The sequence below is a fragment of the Mirounga leonina genome, unplaced genomic scaffold (genome assembly GCF_011800145.1).
Source record: "Mirounga leonina isolate KUSES-001 unplaced genomic scaffold, KU_Mleo_1.0 Mir_175, whole genome shotgun sequence".
Lineage (NCBI taxonomy): Eukaryota > Metazoa > Chordata > Mammalia > Carnivora > Phocidae > Mirounga > Mirounga leonina.
Window position 1 is genome coordinate 15629430 of NW_023270453.1, and position 26985 is coordinate 15656414.

The 26985-nt window shown below is 42.7% G+C and overlaps 1 long non-coding RNA gene across 1 annotated transcript in view; it reads right to left on the reverse strand.

The window, feature by feature from the left end:
- Positions 1–266: 266 nt before the first annotated feature.
- LOC118021609 overlaps positions 267–26985 on the reverse strand; it is an 83630-nt gene continuing 56911 nt past the window's right edge. The window contains exon 4 of the long non-coding RNA XR_004682238.1: positions 267–732. This is a non-coding gene — a long non-coding RNA (uncharacterized LOC118021609). The remainder of the gene's footprint in view (positions 733–26985) is intronic.

The following is a 26985-nucleotide window of genomic DNA, read 5'->3' on the forward strand; positions in this document are numbered from 1 at the left end:
CAATCAGCCTCTGCTGGTTGCAAGGAGGAGATGCCAAGATTATCTTTAATGTAATAAAACAGAGGGGGAAGTGGTCATCCCTGGATACAAATGCATCATGGACTACTAGCCTGTCTGTTGTCTAAGCTCCTCCAAACTCAGGGGACTTACTATGGGACTAATACAGCATCTTAACCCTGTTTAAATGTACAGTTCAGTGGCATTAAGTACATTTGTACTATTGTGCAAAATTGGGGTTTTTTTTAATGCTATTTAATTAGCAGTGAGACAATTATAAAAAAAAAATTAGGGATGAAATCATAAAAGTGTAGAAGAACTCTGCATTCAGATTGCTTTTAGGGTATCTTACAGTCTCATTTTTTAAAGTGCCAAACTAGAAAACAAAACTTTCTGACTATGGTTTATGAAGAAAGTCAATGGAGAATTTTAATCGGTGAAAACATATTCAAAAAGCCTTACACCAAAGAGTTAATAAATGAATGTTCTCGATATAAGTGAGGATGTTTAAGTAGGTTGGTTTTATTTTTTTAAATTTTCTTCCTTACCTGACTCTTTTGCTTCAGCCATTGGTGGTGTCAGTCATGTCAGATAAGGGAATTTGTACAAATTCCATTCCATTTGGCTGTGCCTTAATGGATGAATGGGTGTACACCAGGCAAAGGAGGAAGAGAAGAATAATCCAGGTGGAGGGAACAGGTGGAACAAAGTCACAGAAGCATGAACGCACTTGACCTACTAGGGAATTGGTGAGATGTTGAGCTCGACTGGGACTCTGGATCTCAAGGGCAGCCCAGGAGGAAAAGTCGGAAAGGCATGCTGGTCCCAGATAGCTCAAGACTTGGAAAATCAGGTTGAGAGAGTTGGACTTGATCTTAAGGACAGTCACTGAAAGTTCTCCTTGGGGCTGTGTTTGGGTGCAAGCTATGGTTAAACACAGCACATACACGGAAGGAGGGGTGATGGGCATCAAGCACTTTCTGCAAAAGTCCATAAGAGATAAAGATCCGAAATAAATAGTAGTGGCAAAAATAGAAATGTGGAAACAGATATGGCGGGCATTTTCTCAAATAAATTTGACACTTCATAAAGGGAAAAAATGGAAGGCATTTTCAAGGCTGGTGCAGAGGTGTCTAGTTTGTGTCAACAGTGATCACAAATGGAGCTGGCAGGAGACTGGCCTATAACTTTCTCCCAAGCCAATATCTTTTTAACACAGGTAAATTAATTTTAACTGACTGGTGCACATTCCTGAGATACTGTCATGATGAGCAAAAAGTGAGAACAAGGCTTGAAGTGTGAGAGAGAACCCAACATCCTTCTGGTCCCAGTGACCTGAAACATCAGGCAGAGTAGCCAAGACTGTGGACCCTCCTGGAATTGGCTGCGGAGCCAGATGAGGGTGGAGGTACTGCCTCTGCTGGAAGAGAGAAAACGTGCCAAAATAACATGCATAGAGGGATCCGACAGAGCTGGACAAAAATACCATCTTCCCTTGTGCATAACACAGTTGGTAAATTGAAACTGAACGAATTGCTTTGGTCATGGACTCCCAGATAAGCCTCATCCACTTGGATTCCTCTCCCATACAGGAGTCCTTTGAGACATTTCCAACGGAGTTTGAGCCTTAAGCCCTTTTATACAACTCAGAGTATTTGGTGGTAGTTACTCAACCATGAATATTAACAGATAGACCTTTTGGCTACCTCTTTTGTGTATGTTTAATAATTGGCAGCATAAATGGCCACATAAATTTGAGTTAACACTATGATTATGTTCACCTTGCCTGTGAGATGCTCATAATCTAATGAGACAGACTAATATATTTTGGCTAAGATCAAGTGTAGTATCTGTTCTTACCAGTGTAATACAATTAAAGTAAAAAAAATATATAGCATTCTCTGTAAAAAAAAATTATATATATATATATATATATATATATATATATATATATAGCATAAAGAGGGAAGAGGTAAAGTGCTCCTGTAGTTAAGAAAAGCAGAAATTTCATCAGCTTAACCTTGTAAAAATATTAGCCATGCACCCACTACATCAGTGTCCCCCTCTTTGATTTCAATCCTCTGATTTCTACTCTCTGGGCCACTCCAAATGCTATTTCCTAAAGCGGCCTTTATGTCTTGTATGAAGTTCTTCCATTCTCTCTTATCCCACGGCACAGTTTGAGATGCGCAACTTGAAGGTCTGGCATGGATGTGTATGTTAGGAGTGGTTTAGCCCAGTAAGGGAGATCAAGCCTTATCCAAGTCATGGTCCAGACTGGACTGTATTGGAACTGGTATGTATTCTCTTGAGTACTAACTTCCTGAAGGGTGGTGGAAAGAATACATGCTATGGGGAAAATCTAAGAATGTCTAGATGTGGTAAAAATACTAATGTTCCTCTGGTATGCACATCCAGACTCTGGTCCTAGAATAAGATGTTGATCTGTTTACTTGAAGGCAATTAAGCATTAGTTCCTCCGGAACATCAACTTCACATTCCTTACGTCCTTCCTGAAAGCCACCATTAGAAATATCTTTGTTAAATTTTTATGATAGCTTCTCAGTCTGCCAGCAGTAAATTGAACTGAAGTAAGAGCAGTTAACTTAAATTCTAGATCAAGATGCTAAGTCTTCTAAAATTGGGCCTACAACAGCATGCTCTAAGTTAGTTTAGAGGCAATTTCTGTCTGAGACCAGGCACTGGTGATTTCTTCTAATCCTAGAATTTGTAATCCTAAACTTATTGGGGAAAAAATTAAAGATCAATGAAAAGACTACCATCTATTAAATCTTAATATATGCCAAGTTCTTTACAGATATCTTTTATTTAATCCCCACAATACCACTACGAGTAGGTATGAATCACCTCATTTTAGAAATAGAGAATCTAAGACTCAGAGAAGTAAACTGGCTCTGAAAGTCACACAGCTAGAAAGTATCAGATCAAAAATCAGAACCCAGACCTATGTGATGCCAAAATCTTTACACTTCTGTTAGAGACAAGACTGGTTCTTGGTGTGATGCCAGCAAACTGAATTGTATGAACAGCAACTGATAAAAATCTAGGATTGCATTATAACCAGTGTTACAGAAGGCACTTTGTATAATAAAATAAAAAGGATCCCCATTGCCTGAGAATTTATAGCCTATGAAGCAACATAGGGCATGCCACACAGTGAGAAGGAGCTAAAAATGAATGATCTTTTTCATCTCCTTCTTCCCATCCTGAGGTATGGAAGTTAGGAGGTCATGAGCTTCTGGGATCCTCTCAACTTTTTTCCCACTACAGTTGTCCCAAAGAAACTCATGTAAAGAGGTGACACACTTCCAATTTTCAGCTGCATGGCACACTAAATGTCCTCATCAATTCTTCCACTGAAGATACGTAAAAGTGCTGGCAAAACATCTCTTTAAAAGGAGCAATAAGATGGCCAAAAAGGAAAGAGCACTTAAATGCCAAATTACAAGACACTCAAGGAGGTAAATCTGCTCTCATCTTTTTTTTTTTAAAGATTTTATTTATTTGAGAGAGAGAGAACACATGAGAGGGGATAGGGTCAGAGGATGAAGCAGACTCCCTGCTGAGCAGGGAGCCCGATGCGGGACTCAATTCAGGGACTCCAGGATCATGACCTGAGCCAAAGGCAGTCGCTTAACCAACTGAGCCACCTAGGCGCCCTAAATCTGCTCTCATCTTGATGGTATTTTCTATACCAGGTGGATTTGAGCTTGGGCATTCAGAGGTTCCCATGGTACAGTAGATGGAAATAAAGCCCAGAGCCAGCTCAAGGTGACAAGAAGTCTACTAGAAAACAGCCCCAACCACATTCACAATAAGATGGAAAAGAAATAAGAGAGAATCATACAGAGGCACTTTAGGAGCCAGTGGCTATGAATGTATCTGTCACGATGAAGGGCATAAGTCCACAGATTCAACCTGTCTAACAAATCCCCAAGCACACTGAAAAGGAATATTGTATTTGTATTAATCAGGGTTCTCCCAGGAAAGAGAACTAGGAAATTATTAATAGAATTATGCATATATAGAGAGAGAAGGAGGTTTATTATAAGGAATTGACTAATGTAATCATGGGAGTTGACAAACCCCAAGATCTACCAGTGAGTCAGTGAGCTGGAGACCCAGGAGAGTTGATGGTATAGTTCTCATCCAAAGGCCAGGAGGCTCAAGATCCAAGAAGGGTCAGTGTTTTGGTTCAAGTAAGAAAGTAAGAAAAAGCCAATGTTCTGGTTCAAAGGTAGTCAGGCAGGAGGAATTCCCCCTTCCTTGGGGAAGGATCACTCTTTTTATTTAATTCAGGCCTTCCACTGATTGGAGGAAGCCCACCCACATGAGGGAAGGTAATCTGTTTTACTCAGTCTATTGATTTAAATGTTAATCTCCTTTGCAAACACCCTCAAAGAAATACCCCAAATAACGTTTGACCGGATATCTGGGCACCCCATGGCCCAGTCAAGTTGACCCATGAAATTAACCATCACAAATATCAGGTGTGGCATTTCCTCAACTCCTCTGACCAGAGGCTCCTTCTCTGAGAGATGTGCTGTTGTAACAGATAGCACAGTAAGCCTTGAGAGCCTGGTACACTAATCCCCATCAATGAGAGGAAGGTATAGCCTCCAGTCAAGGTATATCTTCACAGTGACAGAGTAGATCAACACAGTCCCCACTCTTGGGCCTCACAGACCACTGCTCTTCAGTAGCACATCCCTTCTAAGACATGGTCAGACTAGAGCAGTGCTTCTAAAACTAGAAAGTGCATAGAAATCACCTGGAGCTCTTATTAAGGTGCAGATTCTGGTTCAGTAGGTCTGGGGGGCGGGGGCGCGCTGAGGTTCAGCATTTCTCATAAAGTCCCAGGAACTGCTGATGCTGCTGGTCCACAGACCACAGTTTCAGCAGCGAGGTGATCTCTGGGGACAGAAAAAGTCCACTTTTCCTCTTACTTCCCCTTCCTTTATGACTAGGGCTTCACCTACATCATACCCTCTTCTTCCCAACTCCAGCCCCATGGCTTAGCCTTAATAACAAGAATCAGGTGGAGAAATTGGCTTATCCTTATGGAATTGGAAGGCCTGTCAGGATATTATATTCCATTATACCCAGTCAATGTTCGGGAAATGTCTGTTGTTCCTCTCATATCCCCCTAGCCCTCAGGTGCATAGCCCTAAACAGCTTGGATTTGTTTGCTGCTGTTGTTCATGTGGTATTTTCCAGGTTTAATTAGCACATTTATCCCAAAATACCACCAGCTTTCAAAGGTAAGAACATCACCACCACCAGCAGCAATAATAAAATACTGCAGAATGGTTTTGTAACTTGTAAGTGTACCTACATTCACACCTCCACCCGACACCCATCCTTTAAGAATCAGCTCAGGCTTCACCTGCTCTGAAAACTCTTTTCTAGGCTTATGAGGACAGTGCTTATCACACTTTGATGTTTTGCTTATTTAAGATCTTATTTCCCACTATAAACTCCTTGACTGTGTCTCAGGCACCTATAGGTTTGTGCTGTTCAGAATATCATCTAGAATGAATAAGCAGATTGATTTACACTTATAATGCTCACAACCATCCTGTCTTATCTCCATTTTGAGGGGCAGAACCCAAGGCCGAGAAGATAAGCAACCTGCCCAAGGTCACACTGGTTGTTGCCAAAACTCCAGCTCTTCCCACTCTCCCATATCACCACCACCCCGCCCAATCACCACCACCAACTGCCTGTATCTTTAAGTCTCCCAAGAGAGGTTTTGCTGAATTTTCTCCTCAAATGAAGCCATTTGACATGTCCTACTCTGTAAGTGGTGACTTGGTCACACACAGAAGTGTCATGATTCACCTGAGCTCCCAGATCTAGCCACTGGCAGACAAAGAATCAAATCCCAGTCTGACTTCCCATATATCACGAGCATTCACTTCACATCTCCACCCACTTTGGAGACCAGTTTATGTACGTGGTCCAGTCCTAGGTGCAGTTACAATGCTTAACCCCCATGATGACTGCCCAGGGTCAACTGTCAATTTTAGAATTGAATTTTCTAAAAGTGACTCTTCCTAGCTTTCAAGTGGTTTGACGTTAGCAGAAAAACACTTTAAAATAGTATTTTTGCCTTCTTTGGCACTTAGAATCTCCATGGATTTAAGTAAAATTCAACATGGAATAAATACAAATTAACTCATCAAAATGAAAGCAGTAAGAGAAGTCAGTTATTTCCAATATTTCCTGCCAAAGCATCACTTTACTCTCTCCAAAGAGGCAGAACCAGATTGTCTATTGATATTTACAAACCCAGCATCCATTTTAAATGAACTATTGCACATAAAAACCCCAAAAGAGAACTTACAGAATATAGCTCTATCCAACAAATAAAGGACACTTAATAAATACACATAATGTTTAATTAATAGAAATAGGAATTGGGCTAGAGAGAGACTTTATATTCTTCTTCAAGAAGAATTAAAATCAAAAAATTTATGACTAAAGCATGTATTTGTTTTGTAAGTTTTTTAAAAATTCAAGTGGATGAAGGAGCATGCCAAGTGACCTGACTTCCATCGTTCCAAATTATCAGACTCTGCACATCCAATAACTAAACATAAGAACTACAGATTTCATCATCCATAACCGAGCTTCTAGGAGATGTCTGATTCAAACAGCAAGTCCCAGACCAAATTCTAACACATGTAGAAATATTCATTAGCAAGTAAGCACAAAAACAGCCATTCCTATCAGTTCAATGAATAAAAGCTCTGACCTTCCCATGAAATGTTAACTCAAAACAGATGTAACAATATTCTAGCACTAGTATTCAGCTACCACGTTTAGTGGGATTGAGTTGCTAGAGCCCTCTGTTAATACTTAGACACAGGACAACTTGGTGTGTCTGGCTTATACGGCACTGCAAAGTTTATAATTTGCTAGCATTACCAGATTTCTAAACCCTATTCATGCAAAGACATCTTTAAATAGTTCTAGCCAACTCATGTATCATGAACACCACTCAACTCTCCAATGAAAAATAGCTTCCCATATTTATTAGGCTCATTAGGGAACCCTCTAGGACTTACCAAAGATAAAGATCACTAAAGCCTTAGAGAAACCCCTCAATACTCCTAAAGAATATGTTCAGTTAGGGGGCGCCTGGGTGGCTCAGTTTGTTAAGCATCTGAATCTTGATTTCAGCTCAGGTCATGATTTTGGGGTCTTGAGATCAAGCCACGTGTAGGTTCCACTCATAGTGATACCTGCTTAAGATTCTCCCTCTCACTCTGCCCTTCCCCCCTACTGCCCCCCGCTTGCACTCTCTCTCTCTCTCTCTAAAAAAAAAAAAAAAAAAGAATATATCCAGTTAGGTATTTCAAATATTAACTGACAACCCCATATAGGATTTACGATGAAACACACACACATACACACACACACACACCACTATCTATGCTGAAATATTTAAAAAGTAAATCTGAAAAGTAAAATATTTAAAGGTAAATTTTGCAGACAATATAACAGCTGGATACAATTAAAGAATAAAACTGTGACAGATGGATTTCATAAAGACACACAAGAGTATAATGATGGAGTCTCTGAGCTCCTTCCATAAAAATAAGCACATTTATTTAGCCTTAGTTTGGATCATAATGACACACAAAAATCACAGCTTAGTCTCTTCATTTTAAATCCAACCAACTGAAGCCCAGACAAGTGACATGACTGGCTCAAGGTTGTCCTGAGAATTAATGGCAGAGCCAAAACTAGCACCAATCTTTAGAATTTCCATGGCTACTGTGGAGCTTCTAAAAAGTTTTTCCAAATATAAAAATAATCCACAACTTTTTTTTTTTTAAGATTTACCTATCCATTTGAGAGAGAGAGAGAGAGAGAAATAGCATGAGTGAGGGGAAGAGCAGAGGGAGATACAGAGGGAGAAAGAGAATCCTCCAGCTGACTCCCTGCTGAGAACAGAGCCCCACGCCAGGCCGATCTCACAACCCCGAAATCATGACCCAAGCCAGAACCCAGAGTTGACTGCCCAACCAACCAAGCCACCCAGGCACCCCCACAACTTTTTATAGAAAATGTATAAGAAAAAATAAAAATATGAAGATTTAATAAAAGATTATCCATAATTCCTACACTCACATATAACCACTATCGGTGCATCTCCTTACAGACACTGACACAATATACATCCATACCCAGTAATTTTAATTTACATGATACCTTATGGTTTTGTGGACTGCTTTTATTTAATTTGCTTTTATTGTGGAAACAATCCCCCATGACATATAATAACCTTCAAAAACATGATTTCTGTAATGATTGCATGACATTTATTTATTTATCCATTTATTTATCCATTCCTCTATTGTTGGACATAAATGTTATCTCTAAGGGTTTGTTATAATCACTCTAAGATGAACATTTTGCTCCTAGAATGTAAACATTATGAAGGTAGGCAGTTTGTCTTATTGATCACAGTACCCTCAGCCCCCAAAGAGAGTCCAGCACATAGTAGAAGCTCAGTAAGGATGGATGGATGGATGGATGGACGGATAGGAATGACTGGATAGATATTGATGGATGATTGATATGGATGGATTTGTATGCATTTCTGATAACTTCTCAAAAACTCTTTTTAGTTTGAGCACTAACATAGATATCTGGTTAAGTTGCCACATAAAAAATAGGGCATCGATTTATTTGAAATGATTCACTGTCCCATATATTAAAAGCCTATTCATTCTTCAACTGACATTTAAATGAAATTATTTATTTACCTGAAATTCAAATTTAACTTGGCATGCCATAGTGAGATTTGCTAAATCTGATAAACATAATTTTAATGTACCACCTTCATAGCACAGGCTGCCCAGAATACCCACACCGATCCCTAAGCAAAATCTCAATCCTCTTAAAGGAGTTTAAACCCATTGGCCTGTGGCAACCAGTGAACGCTTTAACAGCCACTATCTTTTGAGCGCCGATCTTCTTCATGAGTCAAGACAAATGAGAAAAACAATAGCAAAGACAACACCCAGCTATGGTGATGAATGAAGCCCGGCAGGATCTTTTCAAACACAAATTACAGCACAGGAGTGTCTTCTCCACACTGCTCTCTCCTCTATCCCCACCTCTCCTCTTCTACCTCTAATGTGAGTCACTCCTGTGCCTCCCCACTACTCCTGTCATGACCTGTAAGGAACTGCATGATCTGGCCCCTGCCTACATAGGCATGTTCAACCATGTGCCTCTCCCTTCCCCTCACTCTGTGCACTACAGACACCCTGGCCTTTTTCAGTTCCTCCCATCTACAGGGCTCCTTTCTACCACAAGATCTTCACACATTTGCTCTTGCATCTGCCTGGAAAGCCCTCCCTTTCTCCTCCTCCTCCTCCTCCTTCCATTATTTAGTTCACTCTTATTCATTCTGCATCTCAGCTCCACAGTCACTTCCTCAAGAAGCTGTCCCTAATTCATTTTGCAGACTAGGTCACGTTCCTTTGTTCTAAGCTGTTAAAAGCCCTGTATACTCTTCCTTCCCTGTATTTATCATAGTTGACATTTTAATTTTGTTTTTGTGATTGTTTGTTTAATATGTATATCTACTAGGAGGGCTAGAACACCATGTCTCTTTTTGTAATCAGTCTGTTCTCAACACCTAGCAGAGTTTCTGCCAAAATGAAAACAAATGGACACTCAAATATTTATTGAGCAGGGAAGAGAAGCCTACAAACTTGCTAACATCTTACCCTTCCCAAAGTAAATAGCCACTCCTGACTTGGAAGACTCACTCACTCTAGGTGGGCAAAAGGAGAGAGATCAAAATCCAATTTGTTCTTTGACCAAACGTCTACAGAACTACATATAATCCCCATGTTACACATAGGACATGACATACAACCGCAAACAATTACAATGTTTGTGTGGTACAATGTGATATTTTCAGAGGCATACAGGGGTATAATTTAGGAAATGTAGGCAAATATGGAGTGAAAATTAAGATCTCTGTCCTGTCATTCAAGCTAACTTTTCTTCCAGCTGAAAATTTCCAAATTTACAGGTCCAGGGGGATTTTTACTCCTTCACAGGCTTCCATAGCACCATTTTATCCTGGTTCTTGTCAGTTTATCCCCTACATTGGATCCTCTATCAGACCTAGGCCTCCTTCCTCCTCAATATAAATTATTAGAGACATGTTCAAACACATGCAAAAGTAAAAAGACCAACAGTACTCATCATCCAGCTTCAACAAATATCAACAGATGGCCAATTTTGTTTCATTTTATAACCCACCCACTTTCCTTCCCAACATTATTTTGCAGCAAATCTCAAATATCACATTATTTCATCTATCAATGTTTCGGTATGTATCAATATTTCAGTATGAAAGATAAGGACTTCCATAAATGTCATAAATTTTTATCAATAATTGGCTTGTTCAAATTAAGATCCAAGTAAGGCCTACACATCAGTTCAACTGTTGTGTCTCTTAAATCCCTAATCTATAGGTTCATTCTCCCTATTCTCCTTGCATTTTATTTATTGAAGTAACAAGGTTACTTGCCCTATAGAGTTTCCCACACCCTAGATTTTATTAATTACATCCCCAAGGTGTCCTTCACCACGTTCCCCTGCCCTCTGTAGTTTCTTTCTGTAAACTGGCAGACCTAAAAGCAGAACAAATGCTTGATCTTTCCTCCTTTATTTGGTTAGTTATCAGAATAATCACAGGTGACAGACTTCTCCAAAAGAAACAAATGAATTGTTTGTTGTTTTGAAGATCAATATGAATTCATGGATTTATACATGTTTATGTGTTTTAATCCCTTGTAGTCATTATAGTTTGTGGTGCTCAGATTGTCCTGTCTTTGGCCAGTGGGAGCTTCTGTGCCCTCCCTTTTGATCTGACCCCAGTTGTCTTTAATGGTTTCCATGCTGATTTGATAAGATGTTCTTGGCTTCTCTTCTACAGTTCCTGACCTAAATCTGGATCAGCTATTTCTCCAAGGATGTTTGGTCACTTGTACATTGTATTTCACCTATGGTTTCAATTTTCCCATTCAGTGATCTGAAACATTCCTATTAAGGGGTTCAGAATAAAAATGGCATAAAAATTATTTTGAGCTAAGGTAACTGAATTCCTGAAATGGCTTATCTGTCTAAACACTGAGCCTCCTAAAAGAAGGTATAAAGCCCCTGGCATAAACCTCCTCTTTGAGAGCAACTGTAACCCTCTTGGAGACAATTCAGCACCACTCTCAGACATTGTCACAAAATTGTTTTATCTCCCTTCCATTTCCTATGGGACCATTTGTGTTTCCAAAAAGAAAGATAACCATTTTATGTTTAAATGTTTAAACTGTTTCCCCATAAGTGCCCTTCTTCCCATCCCTTTCACATAATAAGATGGTATATAAGTCCCAAATTTTTTTTTTTTTTTTAGATTTTATTTATTTATTTGACAGAGAGAGACACAGTGAGAGAGGGAACACAAGCAGGGGGAGTGGGAGAAGGAGAAGCAGGCCTCCCGCTGAGCAGGGAGCCCGATGCAGGGCTCGATCCCAGGACCCTGGGATCATGACCTGAGCTGAAGGCAGATGCTTAATGACTGAGCCACCCAGGTGCCCCTTAAGTCCCAAATTCTAACTTCCCTTTGAGCCCCATGTCTTTGTAAACTCCTATATGTACAAGATGTGATTAAAGTCTGTCTTTTCTCTTGCTAATCTGTCCGTCTGAGTTTAATTTGCAGGCCTCCAAACAAGGAACATGAGAGAGGAGAGGAAAAGTTTTTCCTCGATTTTCCTTCTAAGATGTACATACTCAACAGGTGACTGGACATTGACTTCTCTGCATCCACAAGACACATCTCAAATTCAACTGTTCAGATATGAACTATCCTCTTTCCCTCACACTTACTCTTTATTATGGCCTTTGTCGGTACTTGGGTATCTGTGTTTGCAGTCAGGTCAGACCAAGACTCTGTTAGAAACATGGATTCCACCCACACCCTCATGAAGCAGCCCTCTGTGCTGTTCTGGCTAGACCAAACGTCTAACAGTACAGCATGATCCTGGGCTTTGCAACATTCATGAGGCTCTGAAACATGTTGAAGACTCTCAGCCAGCCACAACCCTTAATTTGCATGAAGGACTTTGAAGAAGTCTGGCTGCCTGAGCAGGCCTGTGTAGATGAAGAGAACAGCTCTTACAGCATGAAGCTGCATCTGATCTTACTTTGACACCATGTTGGCAAACAGAGCCTGAGGTATAAACGCTGGGTCAGCTCTCCAGAGCCCCTCTGAATAAGCTGGTGTACAAAGGGGAAAACACTGGAAGATATAGGGCTTTCCAGGTGGGCTTCCCATGGACAGCTGCATGGACGTTAACCTAGGGGCAGGAAAGGTATGGAGGGAAGAGGGCCAAGGCTGTGGGCAACAGAGCAGAAGGACAGCAACAGCTCTGATTGGACAAAGCCAAGGGGTGACTGAGGGCAGGGCGGAGGGTTCCAGGAATAGACTGGACATGTGGCCAGACAATCAGACGGGGCCTCAGGGCACTGAGACTGCAGTGAATGTAAACTTGTCCCAGTCGTGGCTGAGTCCTGAGACAAAGTAAGCACACAAGAGAAACATTCCCTCACTGGCCTAACCAAACCCCTGCCTCAGCACCTCCACTCCCAGACCCGTGGCCCCTGCAGGAACCAGCTCCTCTGATTCTAGCTCCCTCTCCTCTGGAACAGAGGGCTTCCTTAGGTAACAGTCTCCTCCTGGATCACTGACTGCTTCCAGCAGCTCCTTCTCCTTCGGTCTCCCTCCCCTGCAGGCCCTCCTGTACTGCAGGGTACACCCAGCATGTCTTCATTTTGCCCCCTCAAAACATAAAGTGCAAGACTTCAAGCCCACCCCAGATATATTTATATTTATGCACAAACCAAAAATGCTCCACTGAACCAAAATTTAGGCATATTTTAGAATATGCACAAAAGAGAAATTAAAAGACAATCAGAAAACAAACAGGTACATGTACTGGTACTTTCTTCCATTTGCCCCTGATTAACTGTCTCACCAACATCACCTGAAAACTCCCTGCAACGTTACTGAAAGAGTTTTGGATTGGATATGCGGCTGATGTCTTGTTTAGACTGGACAGGATTCGTGAACCCTGACAGTGAGTCTTCAAGATCTAAAAAGAGACTATGCTTTGAGCTGAAGGTGACAGGCAAGGGGCAAATTAAGGAATCTGTCCAAGACTGCTTCTTTGACAGAAGAGACAGAAGATAAATAAATCCATTTCCTGGTCCCACCTCCACTAAATTCAGTCTATTTAATATACTCTTTGCCCACAGCCTAAACTACATCTTTCTGGCTGGACTTAAATTTCTTACCTGATCCTGGAATAAAACATACAAGTGGTGGCTACATAATCATCAGGTGTTGCTTAGGTGCTGAGTCTTCAAATCAAACATGGGTATTAGAAGTCCAAAAGCAAAGGACAGAGGTACTTCTCCTTGTGACGAGGACCCTGCAGCCTGACAGTGGTCCCACCAGACTACAGCTGTTAAAAGGCAAAGACAGTTCTTGCAAGATCAAAAACCAATTTAGGTGACCTCAAGTCCGACTCTAAAATAGATCTGTAGGCATCGTTTAAGATTTAGGTTTGCTTTTCCTGTTTTCCCATCAAAGAAAATTAGTCTTAAAAAAAATAGCATTCCAAGTGACCTAAGGTTAGAAAAATTGTCCTGCAAGTGTTTTGAATTCTTTGTCACCCCCGATTTCTTTCACAACTGAGTATGGTTCATCAAGGAGGTTATTGGCATGGGGACTGACAGCTTCAACATCAAAACAGGATGTGTCCCCACCAAGGCCCCCGCTTTGCTGCAATCTACTGGAATTAATTGGTCTTGGGGTTTTTTTGTTGGTGGTGATGGTGGTTTTCTTCTTTTCTTTCTTTCTTTTTTACTTAAGAGCCTCAGATGGGCAGACATGGAAACAGCTTCTCATTTGCATAGAGCCTGGCCCGGCAAGGGTGAGCTGAGGACACGCTGAGTTGCCTTCTTGGCAAAGGCAGGAAGTCAGCTGCAAGAAGCTACCACTTTTCAACCCTGGGTGGCTTTTCCTTTTCTCTCTCTCTGTCATTCATTTTGGAAGAAAACATACATTTAATTTCAAACAGAGCACAAGAACTTGGAAGGGGAGGGGAAAGAAGGCAGCCAAATGCTCCAGGCTGGCCCAATAATTCCTGCCCCCACATTTTTCCTTACTTAATTAGAGATGCCAAGCCAGCAAACTGAAAGGGGCTAGTGGTCCCCAGCCATGCCAGAGGATGGCTGGTGATGACTCACATGACAGTGCCCCGAGCGCCCCTTTCCACATGGTGGGGAACTGACCCCGAGGGGCACGGCACCCTCTCCAACCACGTGGGCAAGCCCAAACCTGAGATTGTCGTTCCACCTGAGAGAAGCCCCTGTTCAAGGAACACTTCTGCATGAATGGGTGAGAGATTATAGCAGAAGGAGCCAACACTGAGAGCAATGACTGCATCACTTCAAAGCAAATTACTTCCTTCTTACTGATGTGCAGATGCAGTTCAATTCTCCCCAAAGCTTTTCTCTTGATTTGAATCTCTTTCTCAGATAACTGCTGTCTGGTACCTGAGCTCCAACTAACATGTGCCCAGGGACACAAATGAGCAACCTTGCTCTGATATGGGTGGCCAAAACGCAGGCAGGCACATTCCAAAGGAAACTATATATGTATTATTTTTTCTATCACACATATAGACATTTATTGGGCAAGCAGTAGAAACCAGTTCATACCACCCTGTCCTGTGGGTCCAACAAAGGCCTTTAGGAGCCTGTATCACTGCCTCGCATATAAGGTTCCTTCCGGAGATAAGACATTATGCAGAGGGGGATTCTGAGCTAATTGGCATCAGGCAACCAAAAATTCTCCAGCCCTGTGGCCGAATGCAGGGCCTTTGGGTCCAGCCTCAGGGTCATCACCAAGGATATGTGTTCTTAACATTTCTGGACTCTCAACCCCTGATCATACAGGGAAGTGTCTCTAAATTGAAAGAAAACTATATTTCTGTGGGTGGTATCTGGTCAAGATTCATGTCACGTCTGTCAGATAAAACAATGAATTCTTCCCCAACAGAAGCAGCATAATAAAGTATATTTATATGTTGGTTTGTTACAAGGAACAAAAAATAGTTGGGGGGGCGCGCCTGGGTGGCTCAGTTGTTAGGCATCTGCCTTCGGCTCAGGTCATGATCTCAGGGTCCTGGGATCGAGTCCCACATCAGGCTCCCTGCTCAGCGGGGAGCCTGCTTCTCCCTCTCCCCCTGCTTGTGTTCCCTCTCTCGCTGTCTCTCTCTGTCAAATAGATGAATAAAATCTTTAAAAAAAAATAGTGGGAAACTAAATGCAGTAATAAGGTACATGGTAATATTCAGACATGCATATGAATTTCACGTTTGTAAGTGTTTCACCAATTCTATAGCGATCCCGAATTACCTCGATCCCCCGTCAGAGTGCAGCAGATCTTATACACTCATAAAGTGTATTTCCAGACCTTTAGAGAGCACCAAATTATTGAACCGAATGTCTCTACAGGTTCCTGACTTTCTGGAGTCATGTGCCCACCGAGTCATAGTTCTAGAAATATCCTCATCCCACAGGTTGTCTTTTCAACTTGCATTAATATTTTCTCTCATACCAAATTACTAGAAATCTATATTTCTAACAAGAAAGGGATATTTCATCACTTGAAAAGCTTTACAGGGCTTGCTAGTCTCCTCACCCCTCACAAACTATGTAATCCCAGATATCAGTTGCACAGAGCACATACCGTATCACAAAGTGTGTAAAACTACACCTCCACAAAATTAAAATAACTACATATTAGGGACTGTTGGGGTTGGTTTGGATATCAACACCAAAATACTATATCCTTTGAAGGGCCAAGAGTACATGCTAAGCTATGAAGTAGAACAAATGTATAATTCAGGTATCCAGGAAAAAAAAAAAAAAAAGGCATTTAAGACCGGGGTTTGCCTGACTTTCTTCTATGTGGCTATATCTAAGGAAGGCATGATATGAAAGGTGGATATATTCGAATTGAGGGAATAAGTCATAATCTAGCAGGGTTCCTTTTCTATTGACCATGGAGATTTGCATTTCGTTAGTCTTTGTCATTAAATTGATTTCCTCTTATCCAACTTATCTGATGACTTTTTTTAAAAAAAAAGATTTATTTATTTTAGAGAAGAGAGAGAGAGGGAGCATGGGGCAGGGGGGAAGAAGGGGAGAGGGGAAGAGAATTTCAAGCAGACCCCTAACTGAGCACAGAGGCCAACATGAGGTTCAATTTCATGACCCCAAGATCGTGACCTGAACCGAAATTAAAAGTCAGATGCTTAACCAACTGAGCCACTCAGGCGCCCCATCTGATGACTTTTAGTATCATACCTTCTTACTGGGCCTTTTAAGGAAGATTTTAGAGCATAGGGTAGACAAGGATAGGTTGTACACAGAGTCTTATATCAAAGACTATCAAACAAATGTTTTTAATACTATCTGCCCAGGGTCTGTGCAATCAATATGCACTGGCGGGGATGAATCCTCTGTCTGCTTGTCATGTAGACATATAAACCATTGCAAGTTAACCTAGAAAAGTGGTTCAGTGTGTAGGGTTTAGAACCAGATAGACACATCCAAATAGTCTGCATTTTAGCTCTTCAACCTCAAGCAAATCACTTAACTATTTTTAATATTTTTGACCTCATTTCCTAATTTACGTACCTCACGGGTTTCTTATGGGTACTGTGTGTGTATAAAGTGTTTAGCAGAGTGCCTAAAACACTTGTAGGTAGGTAGATATTCAAATATTGTGGAGGAAAAGGTGAGTTTATTTCTCAGAAACTCTTCCTGGGGCAAACCATCCAACTACCCAAATAATAAAAGAAATGGTCCTCGATGTTTCACGCTGTGAAGTATTATGATTTTCAGCTCCAACCTGAAATCTCTATTTCTTTTTAGGAATTCCACTCATAATTTTTCTTCATGATTCTTGATCCTATCCTTCCCTGTCCACAATTCAGCTCTGTTTGGGGAACTAACACTCGAAGGAGACAGCAGGAGGGCCTAAATTATACTCCTCTTTGTGAGCCGGTTTCACGGGGCATCAGATATATTCAGCCAACCTGATATAGTCACCGTCTGTGAAAAAGACATTATTTTTCTAATTCGTTGGGGCGGTTGTAGGATAAATTAGATCATTTTTCCACAGAGCTATTGGTTCCTTAAAATAAAAGAATATAATCACTTTCTGGCCTAGTTATCAATGACCCCTCACAGCACTATGCTGCTTGACTGGTCTGCCCTCCCCCAGGTTCCCCCCCACCAACCCTCCCTTACACTTGTCCTTAAGCCAGACTCACCCTGCGTGTGCTTTTATTGGCATCAGGGATCCCACCACTGGGGTCTGATGCTAAATGATTTGGGACAAATCTGTTGATCTCCTGCCACTTTCAAAGGGTCCTAGGATGTAATGACTAAGACCAAGAGGGGAGCAGAGACAAAAGGAAGTAGGGGACGGTTAAGGTCATTTTCAACGCCCTGATTCTGGGATGAGAATGGATACTGAATAAGCAGGTCACGGTCTCAGACACGGGTCCTTGCCCCAGAGCCCTTAGAGGGAAGGTCTCCAGGCGCCTCCCATCCTGCGCACCTTCACTTCTCTGTTCTTCCCTTCTCCGTACTAACGAGCATCCTAGCTCCTCCGACGCAGCTCTCTAGCAAGCTTCCCTTCCCAATCCCGACTTCAGATTCGGCCAAACTCTGCTTGACCGGAGAGAGGCATCATCTCGAACCTCCCTAAGTTCGTCTTGCCACTCCCATGGGGACGACCTCATGGAATGGGAGACGGGAACCGAGGCAAGGAGAAGGAGAAAGGCAGTCTCAGAGCTTGCTCCCAGGTTGGCATTTCTACCAATGAATTTTAACCAAAACAGACTTCTGGTGGCAATTTCCTTTGCTTAGACCGACCTCGGAGCATGGCATGCCCTTCCTGCCTGTTTTATAATTAGCAAAAAAAAAAACCCAATATGGAGCTCGCCTGAGGAAGAAAGGCGCCCCGCTCAGAACACCACCTCCCCGGCGCAGCCAGGATCACGGTGAGATGGGGAGAGAGAGCACAGACACACCTGCCGGGCCACAGGCAGACCTGTCAAAGCGGCGCTCCTCCCCGCCCCCTGTGAACCGTGCCCCCGCCTACCTGAGGCGGCGGTCACTTCGCCCCCACAGCGCTCTCTGCACAGTCAGAGTCCCATTATGAGAAAAGCACACTGGCACCGACCGACCTCCCGGCTCGCTCCGGCCTCCTGGTGAATCTGCGCGCAGTGCAACGGCCAGACTGGCCAACATCTCGGAAGGCAACAAGCATGCGCGCGCATGCTCAGAGGAGCGCACGTGCGCAAACGCAGGTGCACGGGCTTTGCTCTCCCCGAGCGTCCCGTGCATCCTCGCGCTGTTTAGGTCTTCGGCTTGGGACCTTGCACCCTGGCCTCTGACGCACTGCCCGGCAGGAAGCGAAAGGGATGGGGCCAGCATCGAAACAGCCTGCTTCCACCCTGCTTCTGCACCCAGAAGGCCCTCAGGAGGCAGTACCCCAGCATCTGGCACCTCCCTCCATCATAGGCCTCCAGTACCCCGCCTACCTCCAGAGACCTCCATAACGCAGGGTCGGCTCCAGCACCTGCACCTGTCCACCTCTCCCCCCACACTGCCAGTCTTCTTCCTACTCCGTTCTTTTAACTTGTATCCTAGGACCTTCTCTGCCCTCCAGCCTGCACCGGAACCAAATACCAAAGCCTGGTCTAAATCCCTGAGTGTTACAGCTTGTCTGCCTGGGCACAACATGGCGAGCCTCGCCCACACCTGCAGCTGAGTTCTCTCAATCGCGTGTCCCCGCGTCCATCATTCCCACCTGCAGACACCCACTCTTCAGTGTAGACACTGGCATGGGTCATTTCTAGCCCTTAGCCTAATCCAAATTTGTGAGTGGTAAATTCTCCCCAATTGTGAAATACCAATTCTTAGTAGCATTTGCTCTTAGGAAGTTCTTACATATTCAGAAAAATCATGATTATTCCCCAAGGAGGTCCTCGCTGATACTCATTCCCGGACCAACTGGAGTACGTCCAGGAAATACAAACTAATTGTAAGCTCCAAAATAAGTCTCCTGTAAGAGGGGGAGAGGAGGAGGAATTCCCATTAAATAAGGCTCATAGTAAAGTAGCTGACATTTTTATGACCATTTTAATCCGACACTGGTATTACATCTCACTTAAAGATGCCACCTGGATTAGTTCACTCTTTTGTCTGCTGATATCAAAGCTTCAGTCAGACTAGTTGAAGGAAATGTGAGGGGGGAACCATTCAAACACAAGTAGATTGGAACAGGAAAAGCCTTCATTTTTTAGGTAGATTGTGAATCTAGCTATTCTACACCCCTCTCCTTAGCCATCATGGTTAGTCTTATCTCTCTTTCTCATGTTCAGCCTCCTCAAGCAGAGAGGGATTGCTAAGGTTGGTTTAGTAAGACATGATACTCAGAGACCACTTGGGCTCATGCTCCGACCCCTTCTCCCACTTGGGCAGCCAATAGTCTCCATTTTGCATCTGGGAGAATCAGGGTGACTACCAGGCTTCAAAGTCCACCCTAGGCACTTGATTTCCATGCATATTTTTAATTATCTAGACACTGGTAATTCTCATTGAAGTGCTCATATCTCTGGTTTAAAGAGAAAACAAGCAGACGCACTGGGAATTAATGTCAACTTATCAGACCTGGGCTCAATGCTTTAGGACTGCAGTTTTTACTCACTGGTCTACACTCTTTGTTTACACAATCTTATCTGATCCTGCAGTTCATACCTTCTGTCCCTTCCCAGTTCCTACCCTTTTGAGCTCCTGGCCTGTATATCCGATCCCTATTTGATGGCTGCAGTTGGATCCTTCACAGACATGTCAATTGCAGTGTATCCAAAACTGAGGATTGGAACCCAACTCCCAACCTCCCTCCACCTCCGGTATGTTCCTCCTCCAGTGTTTGCCACTTCAGTAAGTGGTGTTTTTAGTCTTTCATTGCTTGTGCTGAAGCTGGGGTGACATCCACCGTCTCCGACACCCACCCCCCACCAACACCTCCCTTCCTACCTCCCTTGCCACCATCCCCAGTGGTCCACACCTAGCCCAGTGCAGTAAACCTCAAAAATGAATTGAGAATCTATCCACTTCTCATCTCCACCTGCTCCATCCTGCTCTCTTATCAGGGCTACGAAAGAGCCTTCGGGGGGGGGGGGGTGCCTGGGCGGCTCAGTTGTTAAGCATCTGCATCCTGTTAAGCATTAGGGTCCTGGGATCAAGCCCTGCATCAGGCTCCCTGCTCAGCGGGAAGCCTGCTTCTCCCTCTCCCACTCCCCCTGCTTGTGTTCCCTCTCTCGCTGTCTCTCTCTCTCTCTGTCAAATAAATAAATAAAATCTTTAACAAAAGCAAAAATGAACTTTTGGGACTTCATCAAGATAAAACTTCTGCACAGCAAAGGAAACAGTCAACAAAACAAAGAGGCAACCCACAGAATGGGAGAAGATATTTGCAAATGACACTACAGATAAAGGGCTGGTATCCAAGATCTATGAAGAACTTCTCAAACTCAACACCTAAAAAACAAATAATCAAGTCAAAAAATGGGCAGAAGACATTAACAGACACTTCTCCAAAGAAGACATACAAATGGCTAACAGACACATGAAACAATGTTCATCATCATTAGCCATCAGGGAAATTCAAATCAAAACCACACTGAGATACCACCTTACACCAGTTAGAATGGCAAATATTGACAAGGCAAGAAACAACAAATGTTGGAGAGGTTGTGGAGAAAGGGGAACCCTCTTACACTGTTGTTGGGAATGCAAGTTGGTACAGCCACTTTGGTAAACAGTGTGGAGGTGCCTCAGAAAATTAAAAATAGAGCTACTCTATGACTCAGCAACTGCACTACTGGGTATTTACCCCAAAGACACAGATGTAGTGAAAAGAAGAGCTATGTGCACCCCAATGTTCATAGCAGCAGTGTCCACAATAGCCAAACTGTGGAAAGAGCAGAGATGCCCTTCAACAGATGAATGGATGAAGAAGATGTGGTCCATATATACAATGGAATATTACTCGGCCATCAGAAAAGATGAATACTCAACTTTTACATCAACATGGATGGGACTGGAGGAGATTATGCTAAGCAAAATAAGTCAAGCATCGAAAGTCAATTATCATATGGTTTCACTTATTTTGGGAATATAAGGAATAGCATGGAGGATATTAGGAGAAGGAAAGGAAAAATGAAGGGGGGGGAAATCGGAGGGAGAGATGAACCATGAGAGACTATGGACTCCGAGAAACAAACTGAGGGATTTCGAGGGGAGGGGGGTGGGGGGATGGGTTAGCCCAGTGATGGGTATTAGGGAGGGCACGCACTGCATGGAGCCCTGGGTGTTATATGAAACAATGAATCGTGGATCACTACATCAAAAACTAATGATGTACTGTTGGGTTTTTTTTTTTTTAAGATTTTATTTATTTATTTGACAGAGATAGAGACAGCGAGAGCAGGAACACAAGCAGGGGGAGTGGGAGAGGGAGAAGCAGGCTTCCTGCTGAGCAGGGAGCCCGATGTGGGACTCGATCCCAGGACCCTGGGATCATGACCTGAGCCGAAGGCAGACACTTAACGACTGAGCCACCCAGGCGCCCCACTAATGATGTATTGTATGGTGACTAACATAACAGGATAAAATAAAATTTAAAAAGAAAAGAAAAAAGAAAAAGAAAGAAAGAAAGAAAGAAAGAAAGAAAGAAAGAAAGAAAGAAAGAAAGAAAAAAGAAAAAGAAAGAAAGAGAAAAAGAGCCTTCGGGTTGGTCTCTCTACTTTGTTTCCCACCCCCATCTCCCTATGCAGCAACTGTAGCAAACTTTTTTTTTTATTGTGGTAAAATATACGTAACATTTACCATTTTAACCATTTTTAAGAGTATAATTCAGTGGCATAAGTACATTGTGTACAACCATCACCACCATCCACTCCCAGAACTTTTTTATCTTTCCCAACTGAAACTCTGTACCTATTAAATAATTACACCCATTCTGTCCACCCATCCACCACCTAGCCCCTGGTAACAACCATACTAATTTTCTGTCTGTGAATTTGACTATTCTGGGTACCTCATAACAATGGAATCATACAGTATTTATCCCTTTGTATCTGGCTTATTTTTTTTAGCATAGTGTTTTCAAGGTTCATCCATGTGGTAGCAGGTGTCCGAATTTCCTTCCTTGTTAAGTCTGAATAATATCCTTGTGTGTGTCTGTGTGTCTGTGTGTGTGTATCGTACCACATTTTGTTTATCCTTTCATTTTGTTTTCTACCTTTGGGCTATTAAGAATAATGGTGCCAAGAGCATAAGTGTACAAACATCTGTTTGAGTCCCTGCTGTAGATTCTTTGGGGTATACTCCCAGGAGTAGAATTGCAGGATCAAATAGTAATTCTGTTTAATTTCTTGAGCAACCATAACAAACTTTTAAAAACATTAGTCAGATTATGTCTTTCCTCTCCATAAAGTTCTTTGACGACCTCCCATTGCACCTGGTAAGCAAGGAAACAGTGTCCCAGTTTTGCCTGATCTGCCCCGAGCTTTCCCACCTCGCCCATTCACTCAGCCCCTTCCGTGGCTTGTTCCAGCCTCACTAGTCTTCCTCCCATCACTCAGTCGCATGAAGCACTTCCCTGTTGCCCACCCTCAGGCAGACTTTCCCTGTGCCTGGAATTTCCTTTCTTCTGCTCTTCCCCTCTCCTGCAGTTGAAACGTCACGTACTCAGGAAACTCCTCCCTGAGCTAGTCCTAGACGTCCCCACCATCTAGACCTGATGCTCGCATGGAACCTCTGACCTAACCGCCAGCTGGCTGGTGGAGGGACCATGAGGTCCAGCGTCCCAACTCTCCCATTCCCACTCTTACCCACAGCATCCAATCATGTGGTCAAATGAATGAAAACCCCTGTTCCATTATGGGGTTTTGTGGTCATTGTCATTTTCCTGGCTGTTGTCTTGAAGAAGAGCTAAAGCTTACCATAGTGACAACAAGACAGTGTTTGTCTTCATGAAGTGATGGTTGAGCCTCTACTACGGGTATTGAGAACTTTTGTATGCCATGCCATTTGTTATGGACGGAATATGGTGGCCCCGCTGAAATTCACTTGTTGAAGCCTTTATTCTCCGTGTGACGGTATTTGGAGGTGGGCCTCTGGGAGGTGATTGGATCATGAGGGCCAAGCCCTGGTCTGATGGGATTAGTGCCCTTAGAAGAGACAGCAGAGAGCGTGCTCTCTCTCCTTCCCTCTTGCCTCCGTCCCTCGCTCCCTCCCTGCACTAAGGAAAGGCCATGTGAGGACAGAGCCGGAAAGGCAGCCATCTACAAACCAGGAAGAGGGCTTGCACGAGAACCTGACCATGCTGGCCCCGGATCTCAGACTTCCAGCCTCCCAGAACTGTGAGAAAATAACTGTCTATTGTTGAAGCCTCCAGTCTATGGTATTTTTTATGGCAACTGGAGCAGACTGAAATACCACCCCTCAAAGCCATCATGTGACATGTGACTGGTACAACTTGGGCTTGTTACTACTCCAGCTTCCCTTCCACACTGCTGTCGTTCCATCTCATGATACCGTGTGACCCTTTCTATCACCAACCTTGAACTCCTTGGGGTACAAACCACACATGACATATTTTGTTGATCTCGCCTGCTGTTAACCCAATCCAGAGCCATTCCCTCAGCAGGCATGTTTGTTCAAGTTGGCGGAAATGATTCGGTGGCTCAAATATGCCTCCAGAACTTTCGCAATTTATGAACATTTCCTCTTTCCAAAAACAGTTTCAAATCAACTTCATTTCTCAAATGTTAGATAATCATTAAATTATCGCTATCGCATTTAAATCGCTATCTAGCCATATTGCAATTAGAACAAACATATGACACATCAGTTATGCTAACGAAGGAGTAATTTATCATTTTTCTCTGTATTTGTGAATGTTTTATCAGCGGTCAGACTGTGCATGTAAGTTATTTAAATGCCTCTATATGTATATACATGAATGTTAATAATAACAACCCTTTGTTGAGCTCTTACATCTTATAAACCCACAGTGTTGGGTTCTTACACTATGCTAAGTGCTTTCTATATATGATATGATTTTAATCTTCATATAATCCTAGAATATGGGTATTTTTATGTCAGGTTTATGGAAAGGAGAATGGACTCTGACAAAGACTGGGTAAGTGCCTAAGCCTATGCAGCAGATGAGTGGTAGTACCAGGATTGGAACTCAAGACTGTCTGATTCCAAATCCTATGCCCTCACATATTTTCTGTGAGTCAGCCTTATCCTCACTGAAGTTCCAGCAAAGCCCATTTCTTTCTTTGATGCATCCTCAGTGCAATGGAAAGCAACCATATCCCTTGAGTGAACCTTATTTCTCAAGCAGGGGAGGCCTTCCTGAGAACGGAAGTTACAGTGTAGGGAAAATATCAAGTCACATAACAGTCAAGACAGACTAGGTCCTGCTACAATGAGAAACAACCTCAAAATCCCAAAAGCCTACAACAACAAACCATTTATTTCTAGCTGACAGTGTGTCCACTGCAGGTCAGTTAAAGCTCAGCTCCAGGTCTGGAACCAAAGCTGGGGGCAGCCTCTATCTGAAACACTGCCTATCTTCAGACAGAAGGCAAAGGGGCGGGGACAGTGAAAACCCACAATGATCTTGTTGGCCAAAGACACAAGGCCAAGCCTCATCTCTTGGGGTGGGGATTATAATTCTTGCCCAGAAAGGAGCAGTTACTACTTTTGACAATATTACAGTCTATCATAAAACTCTTTTTCACTGTGGAAGAAACAGATTATTTCAATCTGGTGAGAACATTTTTGTTCTTTATTCTACAAATCCATAGCACTGTGCTCTTTTTGCCAGAACACTATGGTAATTCCTTTTTTTTTTTTTTTAATTTAAAAAGGCAACATTTCATCTAAGAATTTAGAATCCAGGAATGTACATATTTTAAATAAACACAACCATAGGGGCGCCTGGGTGGCTCAGTCGGTTAAGCAACTGCCTTCGGCTCAGGTCATGATCCTGGAGTCCCGGGATCGAGTCCCGCATCGGGCTCCCTGCTCAGCAGGGAGTCTGCTTCTCCCTTGGACCCTCCCTGCTCTCGTGCTCTCTCTCTCGCTCTCTCTTTCAAATAAAAAATCTTAAAAAAAAAAATAAATAAAAATAAACACAACCACATGAGTATAATAAAACTGATTTTCCAAAATTCAAAATATAGATCCTTCTCTATATGTGTACATCACATTTTCTGAATAAGAGTCATAGGTGCAAAACTTAGAAATATTTTTACCACTAAATTTTGGTCTTGTATCTTCACTATAACTCTCTACTTGAGCTTTTGGAGTTTTGTCTTTTTTTTTTTTTTTTTCTCATAGTTCTGGAGGGTAGAAGTCCAAGATGAGGGAGCCAGTAGACTATGTCTGGTGAGGGCCATTTTCTGGCTCAGAGACAGATGTCTTTTTGATGTAACCTCACACGGCAGAAGGGGAAAGGGAGCTTGGGGTCTCTTTTATAAGGGCGCTAATCCCATTCGTGAGGGGTCCACTTAAATGACCCCATCACCTCCCAAAGGCCCCACCTCCTCCTAATACCATGACACTGGGCATTAGCTTTCAACATATGAATCTTGGTGGGGGACACAAATATTCAGCTATAGTACTGTATGAGATTCACATTTGAATTGACAGGCTGAGTAAAGCAGCCTGTCACTCATTCTCCCCACTGTGGGTGGGCTTCATTCAATCCATGGCAGGCCTGACTACCTTCATGCTGAGATGTGGATCTTCTCCTGCCTTAGGACTCAGACACATATTGGAACTACATCAGCTCTTGGGTCTCCAGCTTGCCCACTGCAGATCTTGAGACTTCTCAGCCTCCATAATTGACATGAACCAATTCCTTATCATTTATATATATAATATTCCTCATATATAGATATAGATATATAATTCCTTATAAGTAGTAAGCATATTCCCTATCATTTATATGGATTCATATATAAGTATATGTGTATATCTCCTATTGGTTCTTGCTTCTCTAGAGAACCATGACTAATACAAACAGATTAGAAAATTTTCCTTCTATACAGAAGGGAAAACTGGTTTAAGGAAATGGGACTTTTCTTGGGTCATACCACAAGCAAGTTTTCTGCACTCTAGACTCTAAATTCCCAGCTTGGACCAAGCCAAAAGTGGCGCAGAAGGACTAAAATTGGCCAGCACCCCCTTCCAACTCCAAGGCCAGGATGGCACAGACCAGTGTGGGCTCTGTTGCTTGTGGTTGCTTCAATGAACCTGGTGCCGGGAAATCTCTCAGAGGCCTGCCTTGCCCACACCAAGCACAGGGGAGAGGCTCTGCCTTCTTCCAATTGGGCTGTGGCAAGCGGGAGGCATTGAGCTTTCAGATAGTTTGGCTCCTAGTTGGGGATTTTCAAGGACAAGGTCAGACATTAGTCCAGTTGGCTCTCCTTATGCCAGCCAAAATATTCTTAACTATAATTAAAACTGAAATAAAAAGTGCCAAATAAAATGTGCAAAGGCCAAATTTCCATTCCTTAAACCTGATAACCAGCTGTAAGACCAAGGAATCAGACAAAGTCAACAGAATTATTTTGTTCAGCTGAAGTGACCCCACAGAACTCTCTGCTCCACGGAGGGTGTCGTGTCTAAGCAGAAGCACATGGTAAATCTCCTCGTGGCCCTTACCACAGTGGCTGTACATGAAGCTAGCCTGCAGTTAAA